The 21241-nt window shown below is 43.4% G+C and overlaps 1 protein-coding gene across 19 annotated transcripts in view; it reads right to left on the reverse strand.

Annotated features, from left to right (window-relative positions):
- Positions 1–21241, reverse strand: part of CREB5 (cAMP responsive element binding protein 5) — a 416039-nt gene that overhangs the window by 302860 nt on the left and 91938 nt on the right. The window lies entirely within an intron of this gene.

Below are 21241 nucleotides of genomic sequence, written 5' to 3' on the forward strand. Positions count from 1 at the left end.
ACCCCTCTGTATTGCCTGATTTTCAGAATTCCTATGTAAAAGAGAACTTGGATAAGTCTGTCAGATGGTGTTATTGTATTGAATTGTACCCAAATTCATTTGTTGAAGTTCTAAGCCCTCGTATCTCAGTATGTGACTTTTTTCAGAAACAGGGTTGTTGCAGATGTAATTAGTTAAGACAGAGTAGGGTGGGCCCCTGATCCAATATGATTAGTGTCCTTATAAAAAGGGGAAATTTGGACAGAGACACACCCACATGGAGTACACCAGATGAATATGAAGGTGGACATCAGGGTGATGCATCTACAGGCCAAGGAACACCCCAAGATTGGAACAAACCACCAGAACCTAGGAGAAGGGCATGGAACCAAGTCTCCTTCACAGCTCTCAGATGGAATCAACCCTGTTGACATCTTGATCTTGGACTTTCAGTCTTCAGAACTGTGAGACAATATATTTCTGTTGTTCTAAGCCACCTAGTTTATGGTATTTTGTTACAGTAGCCCTAGGAAACTAATACAGATGGTAAGAAAAAGAAAAAAGAAAAAAAACTTGACATCTTTAGTACCAAAAGATCGCTAAACGACAAGAAGTGAGGTTCACTTGCATCCATGGATTGACCATGGGGCTTTCCTCAAAAGATTATATTGTGTCTTTCTCCTGCCACCCATTAAAAAAAAAAAAAAAATCCCATTTGCCCTTCCAAAAGCACACTCCCAAGTAAAACTCGCAAAAACTCAGAGTGGACAGTCAAGGTTTCCTGATCTCGCCCAAGAAAGCGGATATTTTATTGCTCTTTCATGACCACAAGGTATTTCCTAAGCTCATTAAGCACATTTTTCCTGCACAAGATCTTGTCTTAATAAGGCCCCCAACACCCCATTCCTCCAGCCTCCATCATCAGGCAGGATAAAAGGCTGAAGTGGAGATGAGAGGGGGCTCTGGAGAGTTCCAACTCTGCTTGTTTATTTTGAGACACACTTGTGCTCCGACGTGGGCCATCACAATTGTGGTCAAAGCATTAGGAATCTGAAGAACATAAACAAAGCTAACTGTGGCAAAGGGCCAGGATAAAGGAAGGGCCAGGATGAGGTTTTCTCCAGCATTGTACAGGGAGGGCAATTTTGCATAGCCTTTTATATGATAATCACAGTCCCTTCGTCTGTATTGAACTTTGCAGCAAGAAGAAAAAATAAATAAATAAGGCTGACTAATGGCTTGTTTCCCCAGAGGCAGCTTTTTATGGGATCATATGTTTTTTCAGCTTTTCAGTCACAGTTTCCTGCTTGGACGTTAGGAGTCCTTGACATTGGCTATGGCTTAGTGCACTCTGGACAGCAGCCCAAGCCACCTCAGAGCAGCTGGAGAGGGGGGTCCAGCTGGACCACAGCACCTTCCCAGATCACAGCAATGGCGAACGTGGTCCCCTTCGATGAGCTGCACTCAGCGGCAGGCCTTTCAACACCTTCCAGGTCAAGCATGACCCTTCTTATCCGGTCTTAGTGAGAAAAACAAGGGTCGGGTGGATTGGAGCCTGTGACAAACAGTCTGGAGGCATTCAAAAGCAAGAACAGCAGCTCTGAATTGCTTTTGTTCCTGTTCCGTTCATCACTGCTCCTTCCCAGGATCAGACGGGACTTTTGGAATTGGACTGTCTTGGGACTTTTTAAATCCTTGCTCTGTCACTGGGTGGCTAAGAACAAGTAACTGAATTTCTGAGCTTCCTTTCTCATCGGTAAAATTGTAAGTGATAAAACCTGCCTTATGGACTTCTTATCGGGATAAGAGACAATGTTTGTAAGACACCTGGCAGATAGTAGGTGCTAAGCAAGAGGTAGCTAGTGCTATGATCAAGTGTCCCAAACACCCCCTCCTTCAAGGCAGATTACCATATGGAAATGTAATGCAAAGTGCATTGGAGCCGCAAATATCCTGAAATTGGGCTGAGTTAACAAACAAGCAAAAGCCATAGTCCTCCAGCACCCTCTATATGGCTTTCACTTTATTTCACTACTTTTGAGTGGGAGGAAATTATTCTGGAATGCCTTCTATTTTGCTCCCCCTTTGAGAAGGCCATAGAGCAAGGGAATCAGGATGGAAGAAAGAAGAGAGACAATTTGTGTTCTTTATTTTTCCCACCTTGGATTGGGTGGTGGAGGGAATGAAGAGGTTCATTAAAATGCACCACCCTCTTGGTCTTGGGTAATTGCAGTTTAATTATACTTGGGGCAGTGGTTTTATCATATTAAATTTGGGGGAAAGTCACAAGATGAGTCATGGAAAATTTTTTGATAAAATTGTGGAAACTTGGGACATCCGTGATTTTTTTTTCCCCTTGCCTCACTCCTTTCCTACTTTCCTGATACACCCTCTTCTGCCTGCCAACAGGCCTCCCTGCAGGGAGCCATGCTGAGAAGGCTCCCTTCCTGGCCTCAGCATCTACTCCCTGGGCCTCAGGCTTTGCTGAGCCTCACAGTCCATCAACCTCTTCCCTGTATTCTGGGAATATCGGAGCCCATCTCCTTCCAGGGAGCCAGCTGGTCACACAATTAAGTTATGGAAACCAGTTGCAGGCTCCAGACCAGAGATTTCCAGTTGCTCCCATAGAAGAACCAAAAATCTGTTGCCTTTCCTCATAAATCATATTCCCCTGTCTCCAAGTTTGTTGCGTCAGAAGTACTGGGGCGCGTCCTTGGGTTGTGAGGACTTATTGAAAAGTCACTCGATGTTCTACCCTCTCATTGCCTCTCTGAGTTCCAGCCTTGAAGTGACAGGCCCATATATAACCCATGCAGTTATAGAGGTCCCCCCAAAGAGATTCTGAGATGGATGATGGTCAGAGGATGGCCAAAGAAGGGGAAGAAATATATTTTTCCTTTCCAGAGAAACACACCAATTCTGCAATGGCAAGCCTTTTTTTTTTTAACCTAAAACGTTTGCTAAGGTAATAATAATTATAATCACAATCACTCATTTTTATAGCACATTAAAGCTTATACACTACTTTCACATAATTTAGAATCAAAATGCTATGTACTCTTGATGTCAAAGCATCCTCAAAAACTATCCTGCTGGCTATTTTTCTTCATCATGAAAATATTCTCCTTGACGATGACAGAACAGTTGGTACTGCCTCAATTAGAGCCCATATCAAGAAGATCTACTCACTTGAAGACAGAAACTATGGGTCCAAGTTTCAGGAAATCTTTGGACATGTTCAAAATGTCCTGAAATGGGCTTCCCTGGTGGCGCAGTGGTTGAGAGTCTGCCTGCCGATGCAGGGGACACGGGTTCGTGCCCGGGTCTGGGAAGATCCCACATGCCGCAGAGCAGCTGGGCCCGTGAGCCATGGCCACTGAGGCTGAGCATCTGGAGCCTGTGCTCCGCAACAAGAGAGGCCACAACAGTGAGAGGCTCGCGTACCGAAAAAAAAAAAAAAAAAAAAAACACACAAGTCCTGAAGTGACAGTACATTCAAAGAGAGTAGGGGTGGAACAAATGTCAACATAGCTCTGACATAAACTAGACAAAACATACTTTCCATTTATTAAGTATTTTCTACATGCAAGCAAGGCAACTTGCTAGGCCCTTTACATATAATTATGTCTAAACCCCACCATAACTTTACAAGGCAGACAGAAATGAAGGCTCAGAAATGTTAGGTGACTTGGTAAGGCCACAAAACCAATAAGTCAAGATATCTCAAGCTCTTTCCATTACAGTCATGCAAAGTTGGTTCCAAAGGGTTATGGCTCCATGGAATGTTAAGGGCTATTCCACAGAAAGACAAGGGTTCTGTGGTCAAATAATAAGTTAGAAAAATGGTGGGTTGAGCAAGGTTTCTTTCACACAGGACCTCTTCAAGCCTTTAAAATGCCAACGTACATTGTGAATCCCCAAGAGAAGAGTAAGATTAAACAGACAGTGAACCTCTTGACAAAGGAATCCCTAGAGCAGCATTTCCTTAGAACGGTGATTTTCAAAGTACAGTCTCCAGACCAGCAGCATCAGCATTACTTTGGGACTTGCCACACCCAGACTTACCAAATCAGTCTGGATTGGGGTCCCAGAATCTGTCTTTTGAGCAAGTTCCCAGGGGATGCTGGTGATGCTGGGATTCTGGTGCAGCATATTTCTCAGGAGTAGTTTTCCAGGGAAGGCATTTTGGTAAACCCTGAAATAGAAGTACTTGTGTAGCACTGACCTTTGGCTATTTGGTTCTGGTAGCAAAAGGAAAGACAGGAGGACAGGCTTTTACTGGGGCAGAAAGTTGGTCTTTCAGCTCTTACTTAGGAAGGGATAATAGTAATTGTGGTCGTGATGGTCCCAAACTAGTTCTTGGAAACTGGAAAAGCCCATTTTGGCATTTCTCACTGCAACTGGTCAGGGTATTTGTCGTGTCTCAGCTCTAACTCCCTGACGGGTTGCCCTCCTTTGATACAAGGTGAAAGAGTCAACATTCTGCCCCCATCATGGATTTAATATTTCCCAGTTTTCTCATTCTTGGTAAGGGATGTAATAAGGTATGGATAAATCAGATACCACAAGTAGAGAATTGAGGGCCTCACTGCATCTGTAATATTTGTGACAAAAAAGAAAGCAACAAGGAGTGAACTGTATGATTCAGGGGGCCTTTGCTCCAAGCTGGTGTGGAGCATACCCATGGCATACCCAGGCACATACCCATGTTCTCTCCTACCCACCCCAGAAGGACCAGGAGTGGCAGGCAAGCAGCATCTCTCTTGTGTATAGCTGGCCCTGAAATGGCAAGCATGGCCTGTCCACTTGGCCATGCAGACTGTTTTCTCCCATCAGGCCAAACTTGCCTAAACCATGAACTCAACCTGCCCCAAAGAGGGTTTGTTTTTATTTTTCTTTAACAACAATGTTCTGTAGTAACCAAAACTCTGGTGGTCCTCAACACCCAGACACTGGAAGAAGCACGTCATTCCAGGAAGCTTTTCAAATGCCAAAAAAGACAAAATGAGATGGTATCCACAGGATCAGCAATTTTGCGGATAAGTAACTGAGGAATAGGTGAGTGTGTTCTAAAGATGTTACGGTTTCATTTCAATCTGTCCCATGGGAACTTCTACTACATTGCTCGGAAGCAAGCATCCTTGCACATTTTTTCTGACCTGGAAGTCAGCCTAGCCAACATCTGCCAAACCTTCCTAAAAATAAATAGTGGGTATACTCACTACCTGGGTTGTGAAAGAAAATGTTGGGGAAGCCCTAAGACTTTGGATTTATATAAGAATCACCTGTAACAACAGAAGTCTGTCTCCTGCTGGGTATGGATCATAGACACCAAACCCACCTCCGAGTTTTGACTAAAGGCTTTGGAAGGTTTTTGTCTCTTGGCCCATCTCAGTGATGAAAGGGACTTCTGAGTCACAACCACCATCTAAAATCCAGGAAAAATTATGGGCATAGAGTATTTGCTTAGTTTCCCACTGCAGATTTGTCACTAAAGTCTCGGCAGCCCTGGGTATACATATAGCGAAGGGGAAGAAAACAAGAATTATTGAGCACCACTGCATACACATTACAGTGCTTTACATAGGGGGCTTAGTTTGCTATCAGCAACACCTTATGAGATAAATAATTATTATCACCATTTTACAGGTGAGAAGACCAACGCTCATAATGTTACGTTACTTAACCTACCTAACTTACCACTCTCCCCCCATCTCACACACACACACACACACACACACACACACACACACACACACACACACACACAAACTACTGCGTTAGGAAATCCTTAGCTTAGTCCTATTTTACTATTATGGCACAAAACACTTGTCACACTTTATTATAAGTGCTGGCATTTTAAGTGATATCTTATTGTATCCCAGTGACTAACACATATAAAACACTGCTGAATGAAAAGATGAATTTCTAATTCCAAGCCTTCTTGCTTTCAATTCAAGATTCTCTACACAGTATACTATTAACCAATAACTATGCTGTTGGGTATTTTTCATCCTCAGTCATCCTAGCTCCTTCATGAATTAGCAAATTTCTTGAAAAGAAAATGGATACTGAAACGCTTTAAGAGACCTCTCAAAGTGCTGTAGAAGGCATTTCAGTCCTCCTTGCCTCGGATGAACCAGGTAAAATACTCTTGCTGTATGAGGACATTCATTCATGCATTTATGTTCATTCATTCACCCATTCCAATAATTCTTCATGGAGCTTCTTCCATGTGTGAGGCAATGGTGCTGGGAGTGATAGGAGGGGCTACGCAGTGCCTCGCAACAACACGGCTTACGGTCGAGGGGAGAGAGGAGAATGCAGCGAATATGAGAACATGACATAGGCGGGTAGAAGTGCCACAAGAAATGCTTGAAAAGCAATGTGGGAATTCGGGGAGGCCAAGGTTACATCAGGTGAGGGGGAATCAGAGAAGGCTTCATGGGGGTGGCATCTGACATAGGCTTTCATGAATGGGTTAGATTTGGTCAAAGATGAGGGGAGGGGAACACCTTCCAGGTAGAGATAACTGTGTGGGCAAAAGCACAGTGAGGTGGGGAAGACACAAATAGGTTTAGGGAAGGGAGACTTATTCCATTTTCCTGGAACAGAAAAGACACAAGAGAGAAAATAACACAAAAGAGAAAACTGGCAAATTAAGTCAGGGTCAGGTCATGAGGAATATGCAGCTAAAGTGAGTAGCCACAGTCATTGCCATTTCTACTGTACCTGTGGTTCCAGAGGAGCTTAGGACCCATCAAGAAAGCCAAACTTCCCCCTGTACCCTCAGACTAGCAGCTCCCCTACAGAACGTAGCCTTGGCACCTGGTCCCCCTACCACAGCACTTGGGACATCTTAAGCCCTCAATAAAAGTTTGTTGGTTTGAATTGGGAGGACATAATAGAAACATTTCCAGGGGTGGAAGTTGGGGGTGGAGGGAAGGTGCACAGCAAAGCTTTCCTTTAAAATCAAACGTTTAAATATATAACACAGACCACAGCCTACGTATTAGAAATTACTCTATGCTACTGGCCAAATTCCTATGACACCCAGAAATAATGGTGTAGCAACCACCGTCCTCCCCCACCCCCGAGTTCAAGGCAATGTCCTAAGATACCATAGCAGCATTCTCCTAAGTGTGCTCTCTTCGGGGGCATTCAAGCAGGTATTACTCTATTAGAATCTAATGTAAGCTCCAAATACAGCTCCACTCGGCAAATGTTCATTTTACTCCAGGAAAGCAGTGGTCACTAGGAGCAGGCACGGAAGGAAATATCTCATAGCAGAAGGATGTTACAAAATGCTAGAGATGGTCCCAGGTCTGGTTTGGACCGGGAATTATGTATTTTGGTGTGTAGGTAGGTGGTGGTGGACTGCATGCCCTCAGTGACATTGAAAAATGCATTATGAAGAGAAGCTGCCTTTTTCCTGAGGTTTCAGGGCCAGCTGTGCTGCTGCAACCGCAGCTACAGAACACGGAAGAAGTTGGGGCTGAGACTCAAGGCCTACAGAAGAATTTTTAAAGACCAGGATAGAGTGGGTACGGTCAAGATTTTTTTCATGTATTTGTGGAGATCAAGCAGAGCTTGATGTTTTGCAAAGCTTCCACTGAACATTTTTTTAAGTAAATTAGCATGTATATTAAAAGATACAGGTACCATAAGGAAATAAAGATAGTTAGAGGCTATCTGAAGTAGTGGGAAGCACAGAATTTTCCAGCAGACAGCCCTATGTACAAATACTGGATCTGTAACTTCTGAACTTTGTGGCTTTCAGCAAATTATTTAAACTCTTAAGCTTTAACTTCTTATTACGTTAAATGCAGGTAAAAACAATTATCTCATAAGATTGTTGCAACAATCGGGGAATAATGTATACAAAACTTCTAGCACCATGCCTGACAAATAGTAGGGACCCCTAAGTGAATGGTAGTGAATTTTATGACTACTAGTTCATAATCTCAATTTCTAATAATTTGGTGTCAGATTTCCCCACTATGTCTAAATTTGTATAAAATGGGCTTTTCACGTATCCTTATCTCTAAACCCAGTTTTCAGAGAATCGTGGAAACTGTCAGTTGGAAAGAAACTTAGGAGTCATGTAAGCCCAACCTGGATATACTCCTAAAGGGTAAATTAATATCCTTTCCTAAAACATCTTCCTGGCACGCAAGCTCTCTCTGTGCACCAAAACCAGCCCTTATTTATATGGTCAGAAAGACAGGATTCTGGAGAGGGAGGGCCATGGAAGCACTCTGAAGAATACCAAGTGAGATTCACCAATACATGGCTTCTCTGGGGAAGGTAAAAGAAATCCAGTCATTTGGTAAAAGCCATTGCTGTTTTAAAAATCTATTTAATACAGTGATTGACACGGTAGAAGGGGTTATAAATAAACAATAAATCATGCAATTATTACTGTTTGAATTTTGGCAAGATAATAAAAAGAGCAGGGGTATAATCAGGAAATAATAGAAAAGATCTGCAAGGCACCCCTGCAATTAGCGAAAAACAGAACTTGGCTCCGAGTTGGAGCCCCAATATGGCTCTCATTAAAGAGCCTTGGGACCTGTTCCTGGGCAGACCTCTGCTAGCTTGGGGAGAAGTGAGGTAACCAAAATGTCAGTGCACACTCCACGCCCCCACCCATATTCAGATAATCTTTTACCGTAGTATTATAACCACCTGGGCTGAAATGACTACCGTATGCCGAGTGAAGACCAATCCACGGTTTTCCAAAACTCTAATTGAGATGTTTCCTGTTCTCAGCTTTTTGACTCTTTCCTTTGTAATACCATAAACACACACATACCCGCGTGCGCGTGCGCGCGCGCACACACACACACACACACACACACACACACACACACACACACAGGCATTGTGCAATGGGCCCTTTCACTCATGTTTCCTTCCCCCTTTCCTTTCACCTTCTTTTATTAATGGTACCTCTTAAAGAGATAAATGCTCCCACACGAGTGATACCACTTAAACAGATAAATAGTCCACACTGGAGAAACAGAGAGCATGAGAGAAAACCCTGTCTTATTAGACTGGAAACAGACACACACTATATTAATGCAAAAAAATCAGCATATGGTTCTAATAGGCTTTCTTAAAATGATTTATCAGCTGTGATTAAGCCCTCAACCAGCACGTCTATCTTCATAAATAAAGCAAAAGTGTACCTTGCTCTCAAATGTATCTGCAGTATCTTATTACCCAGCGCCGTGCAGTGCACTTCACTTACAACACAGCTCTAGGGAGCCAAGAATTTGTGTGCAGTCACAAAGTGTGTGCTCTAAAGAGCCTGCCAAGATTTAGGACTCTTATCTCCGAGATAATCTTACTAAAAATCCATTACAATGAAGGTTTGTCCCCTCTCTCTGTGCCATGGAGTTCGGCATGGCTGAAATATGAACAGGTAATTAAAAGGATATGCCTGATTTTACAGTGAGCCCGGTGACACAGAATCACCAAACACCGATCACCAAAGGCATGTGGCACAAGGAGCAGGTTACCTCTGCCAGGGGGATGTGGAAAACGAGGACCATTTTAAGAATCAGAATTGGTCTCTTCTTTTCTACAGAACGGAAAGACGAATGCAAATATTAGCCATCTTGGTCGGGACCTCATTCTCCGGCTGCCTAATACGTCAGATGGTCTCAGCGGCACAGATTAAAGGGGCTTCACAAACACCCCGGACAGGGGATGAGGAAGTCAGGGCTAGGACTTCCAAATGAAGGAGGAGGAACTGGGTGAAAGGGTTATGAGCACAGTAAGCCGTAAACGGGTCAAACATTGCATGTGTACAGGGCATGGCTCTGTTGGAGTGGTTATTTACTCTTCGATTAAAAGCCACTGAGTCCAGGAGGATGAGCTGAATAAATCCCACAAAGCATCCAAGGAAAGTGTTTTAGTGGCGAACTTACTTTCAAGACATTCCTAACATACACGCAAAGCCCCATTCACATTCTACTTTCTAACACCCACCCAGATGCTAAGATCAGAGACGTACAGGATGTCCCCTGTTCTACAGGAGCTTCTCAAGCTTTTCTCTACACTTTCAGTTTGACTGAAACAGAAACGTGCGATCTCAGAGTTCTTTCACAGCAACAAACCACTGTCTCACGATTTAGGCAAATTCTCTGAGGTATTGTGAGATTTTGTTAAAAGGCAGTAGACGTTAGGAAGGGCAAATTTTAAAATCTCAGAAGAGAAAATAGTGCTTGGACTACTCCATCAGCATTGTTAACAGATTGTTTTCTGTAAAATATACCAGTCCATTGTATTAGGAGCGTGGCACGGGTAGCTGTAGTCTGTGAGTGTTAGACTCAACTAGGAGAACGGCACTAATGAGGTCAAAGCAGCTCCTCCCTCCTGTGAACACGGACTGCACCCCTGGCCCTGGCCAGCTGTCGGGCAATATGTGCTTCTGGTCACAAGGGGGTCCATGAGCGGGCGTGTGTGTTTGGATCTGTGCAAACGCATCACCACTAATGGGAAATCACTCCTAAGTGCACACCCAGCTGATGGGCAAATCAGGCGTGCCACCTTCACAATCAGAGGGCAGCAGGCAGCTGTACTTGGACGTCAAATGTCATTAAAGCTGGTGCTGAATTGTACATGGCAGGCAATACTAGGTAATGGTCAGAAAAGCGAGGAATTATTCACAAAGGCTGATGGCCCACTTTGCCTAAGACATGTACTTGTGTATGTGTGATTACGATACAAATAAAGAAAGACATCTAGCAGAAATCTGGAACAAGGAGCTCGTCCCCTCCTCCTGCTGTGCAGGGGAGAGACGTTCTTTCAGGCAGTGACGTCACCACTGCCTTACTGTCTCTGCGAAAGAAAGTGGACTTGGAATTCTGTTCCCAGGACCCCTTTTTAGGACACTTCTCTCAGTCACCTGAAAGAATGTACGAGGTGAGATGTTGCAGTAATATGTGACTCTAACACCATGTACCTAGGAATCGGCTTTATTTTCTATGCTCCAGATCTCAATATATTTGAACTATGTATGTTTTTAAAAGGCCCGGTTTACCGGTGAGAAAATGAAGTCATGCATGACTTTTAGAGAATGAGGGATGGAGTCTGGTTTTCCTGCTCTCGTCCTGAATTCAGACAACACTCCGCCTTACTTCACAGCCCACACCGGAGCTGTTGCGATTAGCGCAGGAGGTGTCGGGAGGCAGTTTTCAGGTGGACGAGCAGCACAGAGGTATCACAGTGTATGTCGCACTTTGGCACACCACACCACAAAAGGGGCCGCCAGAGTTCTGGACCATCGTGTTCCCTTCTGGTCACGTGGGGACCAACCAAATGCGGCTGGAAGGGTGGCACTCACACGTGCTCTACATTGCCCTGGAAAGCACAGGAATGCCTGGACCAACTGTGCCAGTGAATCCAGCAATGGCGTCAGGTTTGTAAATCCTCTGGGAAAGTTCCTAAGCTCTGTGCATAACAAACCATACCCGGAGAAGCCAGAAAGGGGACGACTTCTTTGAGAGCGGCTGTGATTCAGAACGCTTGGCACTGCATCATCTGTAGTCAATCAACCCGACAGGCACACAAAACACGGCTGCTTTTCTTCTTTGGGGACATGACTGTTTGCAGAGCCCAAACAAGCCCCCACCCAAACATAAAGCCACAGAGAGAGGCGGCGCCCGGCACCGACTCAGGCAGGATCGGTCTGCACCGTGATCAACTTTCAAAGTTTTCAAATAACAGATGGTGTGCTCTGCCTGTAACTCAGATCCCAGGGATGCCTGGGCTGCAGCCACGCTGAACCCAAAGTGAGGGGTTTGCCCCACTTCACGGAGAAGACTGGGGGAGCCCCCAGCATGCAGGACAATGAAGGGAGACCTTGCAGGTGGGGCAATCCGTCCTTGTAAAACGGCTCCCATTCGCCTTCAGGTCAAAAAGTCAAAATATCATCTACATACACAACAGTCTGATTCTGCCAACGTTAGTGAGTTTTATTAGAAAATATGCGCTTAGAGGCGATGCTGAGCGTAAAGCTCTTTTGGCATTCCATTTCACTCTAGAGCCAAAGGAGGAACTGGCCCCATCACACAGAAGAGCCACAGGTTCAAATAGGCTAAAAATAGCCTTTCATATCCCAGAAAGCAAGGAACAAAGGGAAGCCCAGCTATGTTCTGGAGAAGTCTGCAGCCAATATTCCTAGCATATGAGGAGCATCCCAGCCCAAGAGGGAGGAGCCAGCAGGTGATTGTGCCTGGCCACCCGAGGGGACGGCCTGACCGCCTCTCCAATCCAACCAGCCTCTGGTGGGGCAGCAGGAGGGCCAGTTCCCCAAAGTGTAGGAATGTGGTACAGGGGGCGAAATCCACCGTTTTAACAACTTTCCTAGGCTTTTGGGTTTTGGTGGAAGTTGGGTTAAGGACAAGGAAACTGTCCCTCCAGGGTTCTGGTGCTAAAATCAGACACTGCACCCCAGGTTTGAGTCGACAGCCAACATGCTGGAAACATGGACAGGAGGAATGTGTGGAATCCCAGTTCCTGGCCTCAGCCTTATCAATATGGAAATAACTTAACAGCACACAAATGCTAAAGCAGGGTTCCCAGAGTAAATCACTCCCATACCTGCTCCTAACCATACTTAATGTTCACCTGGATTTATGAGATGATGGAAGCAGAGACTCTTGCGACTATTATATTCTTTTCCTTTCCTCTTTCCCTGGTGTCAATTTTTTTCTCACGTCTCTGTGAGGGGCCCAGGTAAGTGATTCTTAGCTGTAGATGCTCAGTGCGGCTAACATGTGGTCCAATTTTCTAAATGTGAGTGTTGTTTTTTTGCCCAGAACGGAAGCTTCATCTTTTAGTCATTTTGTTTAAATCCGGCCCAGAAAACAGATCTGTTTTCCTGCTTGCTTTCGGGAGCATGAATGCAGGGCCTCGCGGAGGACAGGACATGCTCCCTGGGCAGATGCAAAAGCCTCCTGGCCCCAGGTACACATCCACTGCCGCCCGAGTCTGGTGGGTTGCAAGTCCTGAATTACTCACAGCTGGAAATGGATTCCTTCAGAGGAGAGCGTCCATTCACCATTGTGATTCCATTTGAATTAATACCCTGAAATCCCAGCCTGGCTTGCCTGCCTTAGGACAGGTAAGGAGTGATTTTAACCAGCTGAGATCCCAACCCAACCCCAAACAGAGAAAGCACCCTGATGAGAAAGTCTCCAGCTGGGAAAAGCTGCCCTTTTTTCGGCTCTTAAAGCTGAGCTCCATAATTATTTTAGTGAGGAGCCTCCCAGCCAAATAATTCAATTGGACTAATTTTCAGCTACAGTAAGGCGGCCTGATGGGAAGGAAGGCCAAACAAGCGATCTTCACAACCCGAGTCTGGGTTGATGATGGTGCCTGAAGAGCTTCAGGGCTCCATTGTGTTTGGGGCCATTTTTAGTTCCTTTTCTTAGTCTTTTTATTTTTTTTTTTTTATTGAAGTCTAGTTGATTTACAATGCTGTGCCAATCTCTGCTGTACAGCAGAGTGACTCAGTTTTTAAGTGCTCCTCCCATCCCACCCCCATCCCTGCTTTGGTCCTTTTAGATGCATTCCATGTACAGAATCTCCTAGAATCAAGACTGCAGTTTAACAGCTCCCAAAGCACTCCCTTTTATACTGACTGACGACATCCCACACCAACCCCTCTACCTTTTAACAATGACAATAACTCTGAGGAACTTTCAACTTAACCAAAAGTGAGAGGCAAACACTTTCAAGAACAATTTTTTTTTTTTTTTACATCTAAATATTTCGGTTTGTTTTCACTTATTTAAATATACATTCAATTTTGCGATACTACTTAATTCCAGGTATTTCTTTAAAGTTGCGTTAGAGGTCAAAACATTTTCTTGGAATGTGCAGCGGTAACTCAGTAGGAAGTGATGATGGGCTAGACTTGAGGTGATAGAAATGGAAAATAAAGAGAAGAGATGAAGATTCTGGCCTAAGGAAGTTGATGGGGGCAAAGGAAGGAGGGGAGGCAAAGCTGCCTCCTAAGGTGGATGAACTATGTCTCTGACAGACTCAGAGGCGGGGCGGGGGGGGGGTGCGGTTAGACATGGCAATGAGTTTGTGCAGGAAAGCCTTGAGCACAGTTTTGGACACAGTGCGTTACAAACAGCAGCGGCATCTTCAAGTGGGAACGCTGGTAACAGCTGGAGAGTAGAGATGAATATTCAAGGGGAGGACTAGATGCACAGATAAAGGAATTGTTGGGTGGAGTTGATTGCTAGGTTATGAGAATGTACAAGTTTTCTGAAGAGAAGGTGTAAACAGAAACCACCCGAAAGTGGATACAGCAAAAGACAATGAGGCAGAAGGAGTGCAGTCAGAGAGGGAGGAGAAAAGCCAGAATAGGCACCCCCTGTCACTGGTCCCCCTTAGTGGACGCCTATCAACTCTTTTCGTCTCTCTCGATAGTTTATTCTTCTGTATTTAAAATGGGGAACATAGTACTGCCATAACCACCTATAATTATTCCCTGTTAACTAGATGGACCAAAATCAAATTATCATTAATAACATGTTCAAAATGTCCCATGTGTCAGATATGCTTCCTGACTATAGAAATACTTTGATTATTACCATACCCAGTCACAACTGAATAGGAAATACTGGTGCAAGAAAATACTATTTTATTCTGCAGGATTTCCAACACAAATAGAGGTTCCCAAAATCAATGCCAAGCTTCCTCTAGCAATCATCATGTTGTATCTTTGGATCCGGTCCTCCAAATCTCTTCTACTCCACAGCTTCAAATGGAAACATCAGTATCTCACAGGAGAACACCCATCACTGCATGGGATGAATGCAAAACTTTCTAATTCAAACTTCAACCTTATAATCGGTTCTCAAAAAGACCTCAGGCAGAGACCGCAGTCTTGTCAGAACAAATGTCATGTGACAGCAAATATAAATAAAACCTACACCAAAAAAAACCCCACTGAACAACAATAAAACCTGCCACTCACAGGCCATTCATCTGCCATTACCAGTGACCACCCCCTTTTAATTTGGCTCCTAACACTGGCTGAGGGCAGGGTCATGAACTGCCAGATGATTTAGCATTAGAAAGTAAACCCTCAGCCTCAAGAGAGATTTTCTCTTTAATGTGAAAGTTACATTGTGAAGACTCACCCATTAAGGTCCAAATTAGCCAAATATACAAACTGTCCAAGGGAGGATATGAGCAAACACCCTGTACCCATCTGGGTCAGTTTTCCTCAGAGCCCTGGGCCTTCCCTCCCTCATTATCCACGTCAAACATACTTGATTTTATGTGCTCACTCTTTGCAGGGCAACAGATGATGCATTTTGCAACTTTGAGGATACCCTGACTTTCCACCGAAAAACAAATAAAAGAAACCAACCCTATGAGCTGTTTTTCTTTCCCATTCCATTTTAAAATTGAAGTCGAGCCTGAGATCACATCATGATTCACTGACATATGTGGAAGTGGATACCAACTCTTCTTAATAATCTCTGTTAAGATTGTACTCATTAATCCTAAATCCCAGGGAACTAAAACTCATGAAATAGCTTCCAGTTCATCCACTGGTTTAGTCATTCCACCGAGTGGGATGCAAAGACCAAGCCAGCTTCTCTTCCAGCATCAAATTCCATCTAGGCTGAGAGCACAATTTAAACCTATAAGGAGAGAGCTGAAAGTGCTTTACATTTGTAGTGTGCTGAAATGGAGGGGGAGGACAAGAGAATCCTTACGATATAAGTGTTAGATTTTCCAGTTATTGGGGGTACGGGAAGAAATAGGTTGTCATCTCTCAATAACGTTGCCAATGGGTGTTTCCTTTCAGTCATGCTGATTGAAAAAAAAAAAAAAAAAAGCCCCAAAGATAAAAAAACAGTCTCATCTACTAGGATTTAGCAAACATGGTGACATTTTCAAAACCTCAATAAAACCAAGTTTAGGTTTCAGAATGTTTTTTTTTTCTCCAGACTTCTGGGGCGGGAGATCGTATTACACAAATATCATAGAAGCAACATGTTAACATAACCGGAAACATCAGCTGTTGCAAGTTTGCTCAACTTGGTATCTTTTATTTTCCACCCAGCAGCCACTCACACAATGCCACTCACATCTTCCCCAGAGAGCAGCCATGCCTGATAGTAGCTGATAGAGCAAGATTGTAACGAAGGCAAAGCGCCTCCCTTTCTGCACCCTCTCTCCTCAAGTAACTGGTGGTGTCCGGTGACATGATTTCCAGGTACAGAATTTAATCAGATTGAGCAGCAGACTTTTCTGAGCTGAAGCTGACCTGGCCATGCCCTGTTCCATGACTCCTGTTGAGCTGGGATCCAAGATCTTAAGATTGTAGCTTGTCCCCTGTTCCCATGTGTTAAACAGTCGACACCCCCTGGGAATAGACTGCACTTTTCATCATTTGGGTAGGAATTCTAGAGCATGGAAATGCCCTAATTTGCTATTGCTGCATCAGCATAATGAGTCAGATTTAGGTCCTAGGGGAGAATAACAACACTTAACACTTATACACCGCGCTTTTCATCTTCAGGGTCCTTCACCACGTTAGGCTGTAATGTTATATTTCTCTCAGCAAGACAAAGGAGTTCATTTCTAGTCCTTTCAACTCCCCTTCCTTTCTTATACATACAGACACGCACACTCCCACACAACTGCTATCACATGATGAAGCTATCTCCCACCTCCTAGATATGTACTGTTGGATCTCTTTTTTAAAAAAGAAGTCAAATGTGAAAGGTCAATTCACCCTTTTTTAAAATAAATCTTCTGTTTTTGTTTCTTCCTCTAACGTGGAACACAAAATCAGCATGTCAATTGCCAGTTACTGGAGTCCATTCAGTAGTATTGCTAGGGTTCCCGTACTTGACTCTTCATCCCTCGTGGTCTTCTGTGGCAATCTCTGCCCACTGAGGAGACTTGAAGGCTCTGTCTTGGAGGATGGAGGACTCTGTCAAGTTCCCTGCTCAGACCTCTTCTCTACCTCATTTCCATTCACTCCTGGCCCAGGTCATTTCATTGAGTCTCATGTATTTAAACACCACCTACATGCCAATGACCACCCCCCCTCCCAGCTTACATCTTCAGAGAGGTCCTGTATTACATACCTATATATTCATTTGCCCATTAGATGTTTCCACTTAACGAGTCTGCAAAAATCTCCTCAATTTCCCCCTCAAACCTGTTCCTCCCACAGACAGCTCCAACCTTTCAGTTGCTGAGGTCGAAAACCTGGGTTCATCCTGAAGGCCACCTCTTACTCCCCAGATGTAATCCATCAGCAATTCCTGTTGGCTCTATCTTCAAATTAGATCCAGAATCCAACCACCCCCTCCATCTGCACCTTGGACCAATGTGCCATCACTTTTTATCTAGATTCTTTGAATACCTTCCTACCTGGTCTCACTTTGCCACTCCCCTCCAACAGTTTACTTGCAACTAGGCAGCCAAGTAAACTTTCTACTATATAAGTCAGATCCTATCACACCTCTGCTTACGACTGTCCTACAGTTCTCCATCTCACTCAGAATAAAAGCCGAAGCCTACACAGCATTCCTGGATGGGCCCCCTCAGCCCACTCTTTCCATCACTACGTACCTTGCTCTTTGCAGTTCCTCCAGCCCACAGAGCGCCCTCCAGCCTCAGGGCTTTGCACCCGCTGCTCTCCTCACTCTCCTCCCCACTACGCACCTGGTTCAGCCTTCTCCTCCTTCAGGTCTTGGCTGCATGTCCGCTTACCAGTGATGCCCACCCAGACCACCCCCAGCACTCCCTGTGCCTCTTCCCTTCTATATATTGTTCTCTGTAGTACTTATCACCTTTGGACATGTTATACATTTTATTGTTTTTACTTGCTTACTGTTTGTCTTGCCCATGAGAAGTAAGCTACCTAAAGGAAGGGATTTTTTTGTTTGTTTTTTGTTTCAAAATCAGCTTTAGTCCATGGTATATTCACCAATGCCTTGGACAGTGCCTGACACATGGTGGGCCCTCAAAAATATTTATTGCATGAATAAATGATGAACAAAAGTTTCTCATCTGTTTCAGGACTAGCCTGACTTCTAAGCCATAGGCAAGTTGAGATTTGTGATACTGCTAGTGAAGGATGCTTTTCCAAGGGAAAAAAAAAATATCTCTCATTAGAGAGTTTTGAAGCTATGGGTTTATACTAAGGTGGAAGACGGAGGCAATTATGGAATGTGTCATCTGCTATATAATATATGCTATGGATACAGACATTGGGGCTTTTTCTATTGGTCATTACCTGCCTCTAGCCTGTCCTCATTCTATACACATATTGGGATGCTTTTGAAAAAGGGTGTCAGGATTAAATATAGTCTGTAGAATAGAATTTTCCCCAACAGACAGCCACACGGGCTAAACAAGGATCAATTCTCTATTTGCTCTTTGATAGAATTTTCTAGACCAAACTTCAGCTAGAATTTTAAAGGTGGAAGGAAGGACCAGTCCAGTCTTTCTAACATTTCTGTATAAAGTACTTAGAAAGTTCAAGCAAAAACCTTTTTTAACCAAATTCTCCCGATAAACAAATCCATCTCCCACTTTACTAAAACTTGCTGAGGGAACTAATGCAAGTCTTCTGTTAAAAGTCTCAGAGAAAAATAAACTAGAAGAGAGTTGGAGCTTAGAATTAAAAAGAAATAGTTATCTGAATGTGGAGCGAAAGGGAAGAAGAAGACGGAACTTAATGATGACAAGGTATGCATTGAGAAGAGAACTTGTATTCCTACATTTCAAGCAGGGAACAAACAAATGAAGTCGGAGCTGGGGGTAGCAGTGTGCCAGGGATGTTTGGAGCTGGAGTAATGTGGTCAAAGGGATGTGTAAAAGTATGTTGGCAGATTGGAGAGCATCTACTCCTCATTTCCCCATCCTGTGGCTTCCAATGAAATGCTAGGGCAGAAGCCGCCAACACAGCCCATTTGGCCACTGGATGAGTCATCCTGAATTAGGCCTCAAGAAGGTGTCCTCTTGTGTAGTCATGGCCACCGAGGCTGGATATGGCCCTTTGGTTTGAATGAGGCAATGGAAGAGGATACCAAACAGTCTGAACGCTGTCCAACTTCTAGTGTGTGCAAGTGAAGTTGGGGTGTGAGACACTGGTCTCCTGAGGGGCCCACCCCAAAACCATGGGGGGAAGCTCACTGCAGGGTCCCCCACCCACATACCCATCTCAAAGTCATCACATGACTAGTGTTGCTAAGAGCAACATGTGAAAGAGAAAACGATATATTTCTACAATGACAATAGTCCTCCTCAACTTTGCTTGCCTAATTATTTTAATTTTTAACATTTAATTATTTGTACTCAACTCACAAAGAATCAAAAGCAACTCACACACAAAAAAATGTATAGCATGAAAATGTTTTTTTAAATTAAAAATCGGGACCAGAGGAAATATAAACTGGAACTGAAAATCTAGTCCATGGGGGAAGTAAAATGCTCATTACAGTGTTCTAAAAAGTTCTCAAAGTTAAGCAGTCAACTTGGCTTCACGTTAACAAGCAGTCAAAGCAAAAAGAGAAACAGAACCGGTTACAGGATTCTCATGTCCACGAGGAGAAAATATTTCAGTTCCTCAGGGGAAGCAAACTATTTCCTGGAATTCAGATCTGCAAGAATTTCCTCCCATGGGGCTTCATATAGGAGATCATGAGTACTATGCAAAGGAGAAGATCTAAATCCGCCCCCCTACCATGGGCTTCCTAAAGCTGTTAAATCTTAGAAAATGTCTTTGGGAAAATTAAGGGTATACACTTCGATTAAAACGCTTCTATCAGAAATGAAGACGATACAGACCAAGTACACACCTTTCTTATAGTTTGGAAGAAGCCAACCTTGACTATCTCAAGGAATGAATTAACTTAATCCCTCAGTCATATACATATGCCACGTCCATCAGCAAAGCTAAATTTATTACTCAACCAGAGGAAATTTACTAGACTTTTTGGTTCCTCTGTCCCTTGCTATTTTTATGTTTTTTAAAAAATCTATTTCTATTGCAATGAAATAAGAATGCATGCCTTCTTTTTTATTTAGTTAAAATTTTCAAGTGCTCAGAACAGTGTCTCGCAAATAAGTGCTAAATAAGTGTTTGTTTTGAAAAAGAAAAAAGGCCCTTCACTGGGCGGGTGTAGGGGCGTGTCAAGTATGAATGACTAATTATAAATCAAATGAGTTGACTGAGATTTTAAACCCCTCTTGTAACCTATTTTCAGGATTTTTCCTAAAGCAGTACAGACTGAATACAAAGCCCGTGGCTATTTTGATGTGAGAATGTGACATGAAAAATCTGGTGGAGGGGGATTATTATAATTTCACATACAGGAGGATTCAAAGGTTTTGAAACACTTAGAGAAATATCAGAACCTTTTAAAATTTCTTCTCCGGATGGAACAGCTGGAAGTTCAGAATCCATTACAATGTAGCCGGTGCTTCCTTTCAACCAACTTTCACAGTTTAAGTCTCTGTTCATGGGATGTACCTAATTTGTTGTTTAGTACATTGTGGGCATTCAAAAATGGTCTGTCAAAAAAGTTTAAAAACACCAAAAAGCTTCATTGTCATATTTAGTTGTGACTCTATTTCTTTTCCTTAATCTGGTAAAGTGATTTTTTAAATCACTTTACACAACATTACAATAAAAACTGACTATATTCTGGAGGGATGTGTAAAGTGACTTTTCTACATTTGTAAGAATAAATAATCCACACTTATAGTGAACCTATTTGTTCCAACAATAACAGATGTTCAATAGTGTGACCAGGAAGGAATTATGAACGTGGTGGAGAGATACCAGGAAGATTATGGAAAATCAGACAGTTACAACCTGGGCCGAAGTCAGATGAAATCCTCTCTCCTACTGATACAATCCTTCGCTTGTCATCTTACCCCTTGACCCTTGTCTTTTGCACTCACCACCCATGTAAAGCTTGCTATTATTTAGCACAGTAAAACAACAACTTTTGAACAGAACAATTCTGTGAGTTGTTCTGACTCAGGTCAAGAATCAGGTAACTTTATTTTGGCTTCAATTTCATATTTCAGATAATCTCCTTTTCCCATGATTTTTCTAGCCTTGGATTCTACCACAAGCAGGGATTCATCCATTTTCAAAAAAAACCCCATCAAACACTTGCAAATGGATAAATGCTGTTTTAGAGCGTCATCAGCACAATCTGCGGTGCCACCTAGTTCCCATGCAAATGTT

Source organism: Kogia breviceps, chromosome 9, assembly GCF_026419965.1.
Source record: "Kogia breviceps isolate mKogBre1 chromosome 9, mKogBre1 haplotype 1, whole genome shotgun sequence".
NCBI classification, from domain to species: domain Eukaryota; kingdom Metazoa; phylum Chordata; class Mammalia; order Artiodactyla; family Physeteridae; genus Kogia; species Kogia breviceps.